At 42.8% G+C, this 9,901-nt stretch overlaps 1 protein-coding gene across 1 annotated transcript in view; it reads right to left on the reverse strand.

Moving 5' to 3' along the window:
• The window catches only part of KCNJ6 (potassium inwardly rectifying channel subfamily J member 6), a 178,559-nt gene extending 169,987 nt beyond the window's left edge, over window positions 1-8,572 (reverse strand). Inside the window, exon 1 of the mRNA XM_042460967.1 lies at window positions 8,036-8,572. The gene's annotated coding sequence lies outside the window, so the exon portion shown is untranslated. The remainder of the gene's footprint in view (window positions 1-8,035) is intronic.
• Between the last annotated feature and the right edge of the window lie 1,329 nt (window positions 8,573-9,901).

Raw genomic sequence — 9,901 nt, forward strand, 5'->3', positions numbered from 1 at the left:
ACTTCACTTCTCCACAAACCTTAAACGAGTATATTTAATATATCTAGCTAAAACAAATAATAGTGTATCACTTTCATCATGTTTTCCTCTGTCCACTTTTTAGATACAAAGACACTATTAAAAGATGTAGCTGAGGGGAAGTCTATTTCTCTTATTACAGTTTTAATTATTTTGTCTTTGGAATGATTTGCTTTGCAAATGAATACAAGATTTCCACTGAATGAATAATGTAATAATCATGCATTTGACAAGATGTTAATACATTTACAGGAGGCAAAATATCATTCACAACATGGTGAATTAAATACTAAACTTCTGGAAAAATAGAAATGACTTCTTCCCATGATCTAGTCTGGAGCCTGGATGGCTATAGTAATTTTTCTTTCTTTTGCTGTTTTATCCTTTCTATTTCTGTCTCCCTTCCATCTGAAATCCCATGCAACAGAATGTAAATTGGATTTAAATAATTTTGTTAGGCATTTAAGAATACTGGCTTATACAATAAACACAATCATCCTACTATTTTAGGCTGCAATCCTGTACCACTTACCTGGGAATAAGCCCCACTGAAATGAATAGGATATACTTGGGGTTAAACATGATTTTTTGAAAAGTGTTTTGCAGGCAGAAGCACAGAGTTTGCAGCAGGATAACTATACTTTTTTTCCTCAGCCTTGTATGGACAGCAGAGACTAATATGGGCTCTCACAGCACTAGATCTTCTTACAAGTTAGCCCCTTTGAAAAAATGTATATAGTTTGTACCACAGTCATGGGCAGTAAATCTTTGTTCTGTAGGGCACTGAATCTTGGATCTACACAAGTGTGACATGCAGCATGTACATATCTGATGTAAGCTAAAAGAAATTACTGTGCTATTGATTTTAGAAGAGTCATTTTTTTTGTAACTTGCTTTTATTAGTCCCTGCATACTGTGAGTTGAAGTTGTGACAACAGCATAAACAACATCTCATTGGGTTCCACCATTCCAACATTGCATAAGCTGTCACTGAATGTAATTTTACCCAAAGTAATAAAGGAACTAATCAGCAGCCACATGAAGGCAGGCACATAGCACAAATACAAGGAAACACCAGTGTTCTTCCTTATGCCTGAATTCTTTTTAAAATTTCCCCCCTGTTGCCTTAATCCAGTCATTCCGTCCCTCTCTCCCTCAAATTCAAATTATTTGCACTGAGATATATGATGATGTAACTTAAACCGGTGAATCACAGATATCTGACATTTGTATACAAGGGTATATTTTCAAACATTTGTTTCTCTTCATAAAACTACCTTGCAAGACCACAGCAATAACAAAAAGAAAATATATTTTCAAAATTCAAAAGGAGAAAAAAAAAGAGAAAGAAAATACATTGACACAGGGAAAAGCACCAAAATGACTCATGGAAAGATTTCTTTCCTAAATGAACACTATTATTTTCCTGTTTTCTTCTCTGATCTTAATTATCTTGTATTTCTAACAATAGAGAGAAACAATAGTAGCAAGAAATAGAAGCACAGAACTAGCAATGTCAGTGTAAACCAACAGACATATATGTGGATATATTTTAGGGAAGTTCTCAAATAACATGAAAACAGCCCATAGAATGAAAAATGTGAATATATTTGTTACATTTGTTTTTCCCTTGTGCTGATCAGTTTAGTTTTATCCTGTGGCTCTGATATGTTAATGAGACAAGCCACCAACCAAACAGCTGTATGAAATGATCCTATATTTATCTATCTTGAAGCAAGTCCCATTGTGTTCAATGGGATTTTCTCCCCAATTCATATACAAAGGGATGTGGTTATGGTCTCTGCCTCGTTTACCCATATTTTTGACAACATTTTTTAAACATTACATTAAACATTATTTAAAACATGCAAAAAACAAAACAACCCCCCCTCCAAACTCCTAGCTTCAGGAAATCTGTGGGCTGCTTTAGATTTCTATGGCATTGGAATGAGATTCCTGTGGACGAAATGGTTGTGGAATGCAAGTATAGGACCTGATGGCAATTATGAAACGTAAAAAATGTAGCTTTTGCTGGATTATGTTCACAGTTTGTTTTTTCCCACTGTTACATAAAAGTTAGTTCTAACAACATCTTCTCAGCATGAGTGTGAAGACAAAACTGAAATAAAATACACGCACTTTAAAAAAAGAAAACTGTATTGGCAGGTATACACATTTCTAATTTCCCAAGTGAAAAGAAAATTGTGTACATATGGTGCAGTCCACTGAGTACTGCTACTGTGCCAACCTGGTTTGTTCCAAGTTTCACTGAAATGATGAAGTTTCATTGCAATTACTTTCGGCATTCAGTTCTGCATTGATGATCTGCCAGCTGAGGGACATAGCAGGGGTGGGCAACATATGACACATGGGTGGTGTTCCCTTCCAAATCAGTTTTTGTAACCTACTAAGTCCCCACCAAAAACATGCCGTTGCATTTTGGTAACAAAATGTGCCACTGAATTTAGGTACCAACTGAACAAGCCATGTTTAAAGCAGGTATTTTGTGTCAAGTGTTTTTAAATTGAGTCTAATAGTTATTGCATCAATTTGGTGGCACCGTCTCAATTTTGGCAGGTGTAGAGGCAAGGGGAAGGAGCCCACACCTGGGGTATAGGAGCTGAGAGAAATTTTGGTATGCTAGTGGAATGCCAAATTTTTTTTTGTGCTATGAAAAGCCGAAGGGCTAAAAGAGGGCAGAAGGCCTTTACAACAGTTATAAGAGCAAAATTGTGGGTTGCAGAAGGGAGGAGCATATTTATGCTCTATTCTTTGCCCCTTCAATCCATGGTCATGCCTCCACAAACAACATAATATATCACCTTCAGATCCAGTGCAAATCATCTCGTAACCTTGACTTGGGAATGAGAAATGAACTTAGAAATAGCCTCCCATCTTAATGATTTGTCCCATTCATGTTGCTCTGAGAGAGCATAGGCTATGGTGTAATGCAACACTCAGTCACACACAGGAGTTTATCACATGTGAGGAATTTCTCTTAATTTCAAATGAAAAGAAAGTGGGGCCAGAATGCATTCACGTGGATTCGCTAGTTCAGCAAATTTATGTGAATGCTAATGCGTTTGAACTGGCTTCCCATTGCCTGAAAATAGCATGCCATTGCCCGAATTTGTGTGTACTGGTCTATCATGCAATAACATGAAACCCCATGATTGCGCTCCTTGAAACCCCATGATTGCGTTCGGATTGCAATTGGATTATACATCCAATTTCCCTTGTCTGAAAAAGTCCACAGAACCATCCCTAGTATGCAAACTTCACATGTGTACACTGAACCCAGAGCAATCTCTTGCTGGACCATTGTTACACCCATCTAGAGACCACAAAAGGAAGCTTTGATACTGGAAAGTATGGAGAAGAGGCTCCTTGAACACCAAGGGAACAAACACAAAACAGACTGGCCTCCCAACTCATCCAAGAACTTAGAAACATAACAGGTACCTAGGAGGTACCTCTGTGCCTCCAGACTCCCACAGCTAACTCCACTCCAACAACAGGGAGTGATAGAACAGGGCACCCCACACAGCTAAGCAAGGGAATGGGTGAATGTGCTGCAATGTACACCTGTCTCCTATGCCTCCTGTTAGCACCTTTGCCATAATAGACAAAAGTGCTCATGAGTCATTGGCTCCTACCATATGTGGGAGGCACTTCACAATTTTTGCCAGCACAGTCCCTGATTGGTGGTATCGGTGATGATTTCAAAGATCCTGTGGGTGGTTGTTGTTTTTATGTCATGGGAGGGAGTACTTTCTGCTTTTGTGTCTCCTCTCTCCCTACCCAATATCCACTGGGTACTGCAGCCATTTCATCAGTGTAGTGGTGGCTTACTGCCTATCCCACTGATATGTGAGTAGAGGATTATGTCGTCAATGGGAACAGAAATAAGACCATTTCCTTAGACGATTTGTGGAACATTTGCAGAGGACACTTTCCTATTCACTTTTCATACTCAGAAGTCATACTCAAGACACTTTGCAACACTTAGGTAGCAAGTTGAAAAGTTCCTGTTTTTTAAAAAAGAAAATTTTTCTCCCCACTTTACTACATAGTATTTTTGTTTCAGTAATTTGGGTGTCATGTGCCATCTTTGTACTATAAGAGTCCTTATGCATAACATGTTTTTTCTGCTAAATATCTTTAGTTGAGACAGACTGCAACATGAATGCTGGGTACTACTTCCATGGGACATGTTTGTTATAGTAATCCTGGCCTACCTTTAAGGCAGCAAATGTAGTCTAAAGACATTTGAGCTGCTGCCGGAAATGGTAGGAGTAGGAAGACTTCAGGACTGTGGTGCTGACATTGTTATTAATGAGAATCACAAGATCCAGCAACTGGAGCCTGATGCAAAAGATGCATACATAACATCCATGAATTCTGAACCCAGGTGTCTGTTTTGAATCCTGGAACTGAATGAAGATTGCACAGTCCCTTTCACACATTCCTGGCTGCCTCAATAATTAATAATTTCAACAGTTTGATTTAGTGTGTGTGGTTGTGTATGCATTTATGGGGATCATTTTGTTGCTGCTATTGTTAAAAACAGAATCAGAAATGTGAAGTTGAAGGCTTTCATGGGTGGCATCCATAGTTTTTTGTGGGTTTTTTGGGCTATGTGGCCATGTTCTATAAGAGTTTATTCCTGACATTTCCCCAGCATCTGTGCCTGGCATCTTCAGAGAATGCTAACCTGAAAGAGAGTGGGTTCTCTTATAGAACATGGCCACATAGCCCAAAAAACCCACAAAAAACTAAGAATCAGAAATCTTTGCTGAACTACAGCAAACCACCCAGAGATCTAGCAGCAGATCAGATCAACTGACCACATCTCTGGCCTTTGGTTTCTCAACCAAAGTGGCATCAATGCATAACCATCCTTTATAAATAAAAGAAAAAAAAACTATTACAGGTTTATGTGGAAATGGACTGAAATGAGTGGTACATGAACTCCCTTTTCTTCTTCATTAGGAAGAGCTGCTCTTTCCGTGCAGACTGCATTCTATCTACATAGTGCACTGATTGAAACAGTTGCTTAGCTATTATCTAGTGCCCTGAAAAGTTGAAGCAATGAGCCAGCTAAGAACAAATAAAGGGCTCTTTTACAGATTACCCCATCTTCTTTTCAGTCCTTTCTGCCTGATCCATTTTGCACCTACTGAAGATGTCCTGTATTTCAGTTTCCAAAGGGTCTAACGGTGTTAGACTCTTGTGGCTAAAAACCAACAAAGAGTTTTGTGGAACCTTAAAAGCTCCATCCAGTTCTTTAATAACAAACACATTTATTATACTAGGGGCTTTTGTGGACTATGGGCTATATTCCATAATAACACTATAACAAATGTGTTAGTTTTCAAGATGCTATTGGAGTCTTTGTTGTCTTTATTTCATGTAACTATTCTGATATTGCACCATATTGTCAGGCACAAAACAGATTATTCTTTTTAACATGCATATGGATAATGTCATGTATGCCACAAGTCTCCCTTCACAAGCTCAATACATTCTTTATGGATTTTAATTTTTAAAATGACCATAACAGAGCGGAAAGTTTCAGCAAGCCACACTGGTTTCCCAGCATGCTATCAAATGACTTAATTCACGGGCCTTTTGATGCTGTCCATGGTGCTGTTGTTGAGTTTGCAACAGTTCTATGCAGGGCATTCTGTAGCTGCCATGCGCTCGTCTTTAACACCGAGCCCTGAACGTCATTGCACAGATCAGCCATGGATAACCCTTGTGTTATCCCACACACTCTGCTTGCAATCTATGGGATAGATTTCCCTCTCTTTGTTTGTTCTATGGAAGAGAAGGGAATATTCCCTAGGTCGCCATGGTGATAGTGAGCTCTGTTCCTCAGAGCAAGACAAATTAGGCACCACCTCATTAGCTGGAAGACTTCTCTAGCTTGCTGCTCTGCCATCGCACAACTCCTTGAAAGATTCAGGAAGGCACTGGATGCCTCTGCATAGATTAGGTGACATTGCATCACAGTGTCACATATCTCCTTACTTTCAGGGCCTCCTTCCAGCACAACCATTGGCCTGCTGCGATGCCAATCCAGGGTGCCATCTGATGAAATCAGGGACAACCTTGCCACCAGTTTTAGCTTACCACCAGCCTTGCTGTTTCGTAGCCCAAACTTCATGTGGATGTCCTTCCTGCTCAATTGGCACTGAAAACTAAGTCGTATTAGAAGCATTGCCTTGTTTTCCCTGAGCGCCTGAATTTGGAAATTGAGTGCCTTGATCTGTTTCATAACTAGGTTGTACTATGTCTTCCCCACCATCATGAAAGAAATAAACATCATTGTGTGTTCTTGGTACAATAATTCAAAACGGAACAAAACCAACAAACAACTGATCCAAATAGGCTCACCAATTCAATACACATATTAAAAACAACAACAACAACATCACCACAATGACAATTTTGTAACTTCAGAGCGGCACCCAAGTCTAATTTTAGTCAAGCAGGGTTTTTTTTTCTTTCCAGAAAAGGGAAAAAGAAATTACAACTTTCCAGGGGGAGGGGGCATCTGTCTCATTATTCCTCCCCCTCCTTTACCCTCCCCACCCACCTCTGGATGTGGAGGCAGTAATCCCCAATGGTGAGAGCCCTCTTTTCTTGCTGGTAGACAGGAGCGCCACCAATTCAGAGTTGAATGATGAGATTTCGGAAGCAGCAAAAAGAAGATAGACGCGCTACTTCTCTCTCTCTTTCACTCTCAGAAACACTACAGTCCTCCCTCCATATTCGGGGTGGGTGGGTGGGTAGGGGAATGAGACCCCTGCGAATATGGAAAAATTGCGAATTCAGAAGCCAGTTAAAGGGAAGGCTGAGTGGGGAAAGAGGAGCAGGGGTGCACGCTCATTCCCCTACACCCCTCTGCCCCTTTCATTGGCACCCTGCCCCTTCTCCTCCACATCCTTTCCCTGGGCATCCAAGGAGAAGATGGGGAGGAGAAGGCAAGAGGTGCCTTGGCCTCTCTGACACCCTTTTCCTTCCTGATCCTTTTCCTGGGCATCCCAAGGAGAGGATTAGAGAAGAGAAGGCAAGAGGTACCTTGGCTTCTCTGAGACCCTTCTCCACCCCATCCTCTCTTTGGGCATCCCAATGAGAAGATGGGGAGGAGAAGGCAAGAGGTGCTTTGGCCCCTCTGAGACCCTTCTCCTCTCTGATACTTTCCCTGGGCATCCCAAGGAGAGGATAAAAAGGGGAAGGCAAGAAGTGCCTTAGTTCCTCTGAGTCCGTTCTCCTCCCTGATCCTCTCTTTGGGCATCCCAGGGAGAGGATTGGGGAAGAGAAGGCAAGAGGTCCCTTGGCCCCTCTGAGACCTTCTCCTCCTGATCTTTTTCTTGGGCATCGCAAGGAGAGGATGGGGAGGAGAAGGCAAGAGGTGCCTTGGCTTCTCAGACCCTTCGCTTCCCTGATCCTCTCTTTGGGCATCCCAAGGAGAGGATTGAGGAGAAAGCAAGTGGTGCCTTGGCTTCTCTGAGACCCTTCTCTTCCCTGTTTCTCTTCTTGGGCATCCCAAGGAGAGGACTGGGCAGGAGAAGGCAAGAGGTGCCTTGGACCCTCTGAGACCCTTCTCCTCCTTGATCCTTTCCCTGAGCATCCCAAGGAGAGGATTGGGAGGAGAAGGCAAGAGTTACCTTGGCTCCTCTGAGACCCTTCTCCTCCCAGATCCTCAAACGTTTGAAGCCAAACAAAAGGGGGGAAAAAAAAGCAGGGAGAGGGGTGACGTACCCACAACCAATTGGTCTGGTTGCCTTTCCCACAGCCCCCATCTCTTCTTATTTTATTTAGTCCCCCCCCCCCCCATGAAGAAAATCTGAAATGGACCCCCTCTTTTGTTATGTAACTGGCATGCTTTGTCAGAGAGAAAAAAAGACCCCCCCCCCGGAACTTTGAGAAGGGATGGAGTTCAAGAACCAAGCCCTCCAGACACATGTCTTTCTGCCAGCATCCGGAGGACCCTAAAGAAATGCCATACCTGTTCACTGCACGTTTCCCCCACTCACTCGATCATGATTCCCTTCTTTCCCAACGGAGCAGGACTTGGGTTTGTCCGAGGGAGGGTGGCTCTTCCTCAAAGAAGAGGGGGTGAGTGGCTCAAAATTAATAATAAATAAATAAATAAACGAACAATAAGAAAAAGCCAGCCGGGGATTTGTTGTTGTTCTTCTTTCTAAAGAGACTGATGTCCAGTTTTTACAAGGATCAGGTGCTCCTGTCGGGGGCTTCCATCCTCCATGCAATTTTTCACCCTTCTCTGGACCCCAAAGTGGTGAGTCTTCCTCAGTCCACCCGAAGAAAAGGCACACAGCCTTGGCACAGCTGCTGGAGTTGGCACCGCTGCCCTCTTCGCCTAGGCAGAGTTCAGCTGGGATGGAGGAGGCACCATCAGGACACAGCAAAAGGGAAAAGGAGGCAGCCCCAAGGAGAAAGCTCCAAGGGGGCTGGCAGAGAGGAAAGTGATGGAGCACCACTCGGGATCAGCCCGGCGCCTCAATGAATGCCACTCTGTTTCAGCCAGGCGAGGAGAGCTGCGCTCACAACAACAAGGCAACCTCGCGCAGCGCCATCTAGTGGCTCCAGGTGGAGATACAGGATGGGGAAAGGGGGAGGGGGGTTCTTGTGGCTCTATGGAGGCAGGGTGACCAGACCTCCCTCCTAACGGCAAAGGAGGACAAGGCAGGGCAAAAGGGAGGACATTCAAGGAAACAATGGAGGGCATAGCTAAGAAAAGCTAACAACACCCATAGGTAGCCGTGCTTCTTAGTCATGCTCCAGATGGAGGACATTTTTGGGGATGCGGTGGCTCAAGTGATTAAGAAGCTGACTCTATAAACTGCAAGATTGACAGATTGGCAGTTCGAGAACCAGGTGCTGCATCATGGGGTGAGCTCTCATCACTCCTCCCAGCTTCTGCCAACCTAGCAGTTCAAAAGCATGCAAATGCAAGTAGATAGGTGATAGGAAGGTAAACAGCATTCTGTGCAATCCTGCTGGCCACACGATCTCAGAGTAGTCTCTGACAACACTGGCTCTTTGGATAGTAATGGAGATGAGCACCACCCCATACGGACATAACTCGACAACCTTGTCAATGTGGAATACCTTTACCTTTACCTTTACCTGGACAGAAGGCTGAAATGGAGGACATATCCAGGAAAAAAAACTTTTTTAAAAAAGTTGCATGCCTTTGCCTGGTATACCCTCCATTCTGTCTTTTCTTATCCTGCTTAGAGACTTGGGATTTAATTATGATTTTTATACAACACAGATTTTTTTCAAATGAAGCTCCCCCCCCAAAAGTCAATAACTACCACAACATGTAATTTCCCACAGACTATGAGCTTGAATGATGAGATTTTGGAAGCAGAGGTGCTCCTTTTTCTCTCTCTCTTTCTCACACACAGAATGACTACAGTCCTCCATTCATATTTGTGGGGGTTAGGGAATGAGACCCTTGTGAATATGGAAAAATTGCCCTGTTTGAAGGGGAAGCTTGTTTCCTTTTCAGAGGCTTGATGGAAACTTTGTGGTCTGTGTGGCCAGCTCACTCCATTGCCTAGGAACCTTCCCCCACCCCAACCCCTGGCAGAGCTGGTAAACCTGCATCAAAGTGCTAGAACCCTTGTGAGTGTTTGTGTGTGTGTAATTTGTAGAGCTTTTGAAAAAAATACATGACAATATGCCAGAAAAGAATGTACCACCCTTGTTGGGTTTTCTTATCCTGGGACACAAACCACTTAGAAGCTCATAGTCTGTGGAAAATTACATGTTGTGGTAGTTACTGTCTTTTTTTTTTTTGGTGGTGTGTGTGTGGGGGAGAAAGTTTCATTTGAGAAAATCT

Source organism: Sceloporus undulatus, chromosome 3, assembly GCF_019175285.1.
Source record: "Sceloporus undulatus isolate JIND9_A2432 ecotype Alabama chromosome 3, SceUnd_v1.1, whole genome shotgun sequence".
Lineage (NCBI taxonomy): Eukaryota > Metazoa > Chordata > Lepidosauria > Squamata > Phrynosomatidae > Sceloporus > Sceloporus undulatus.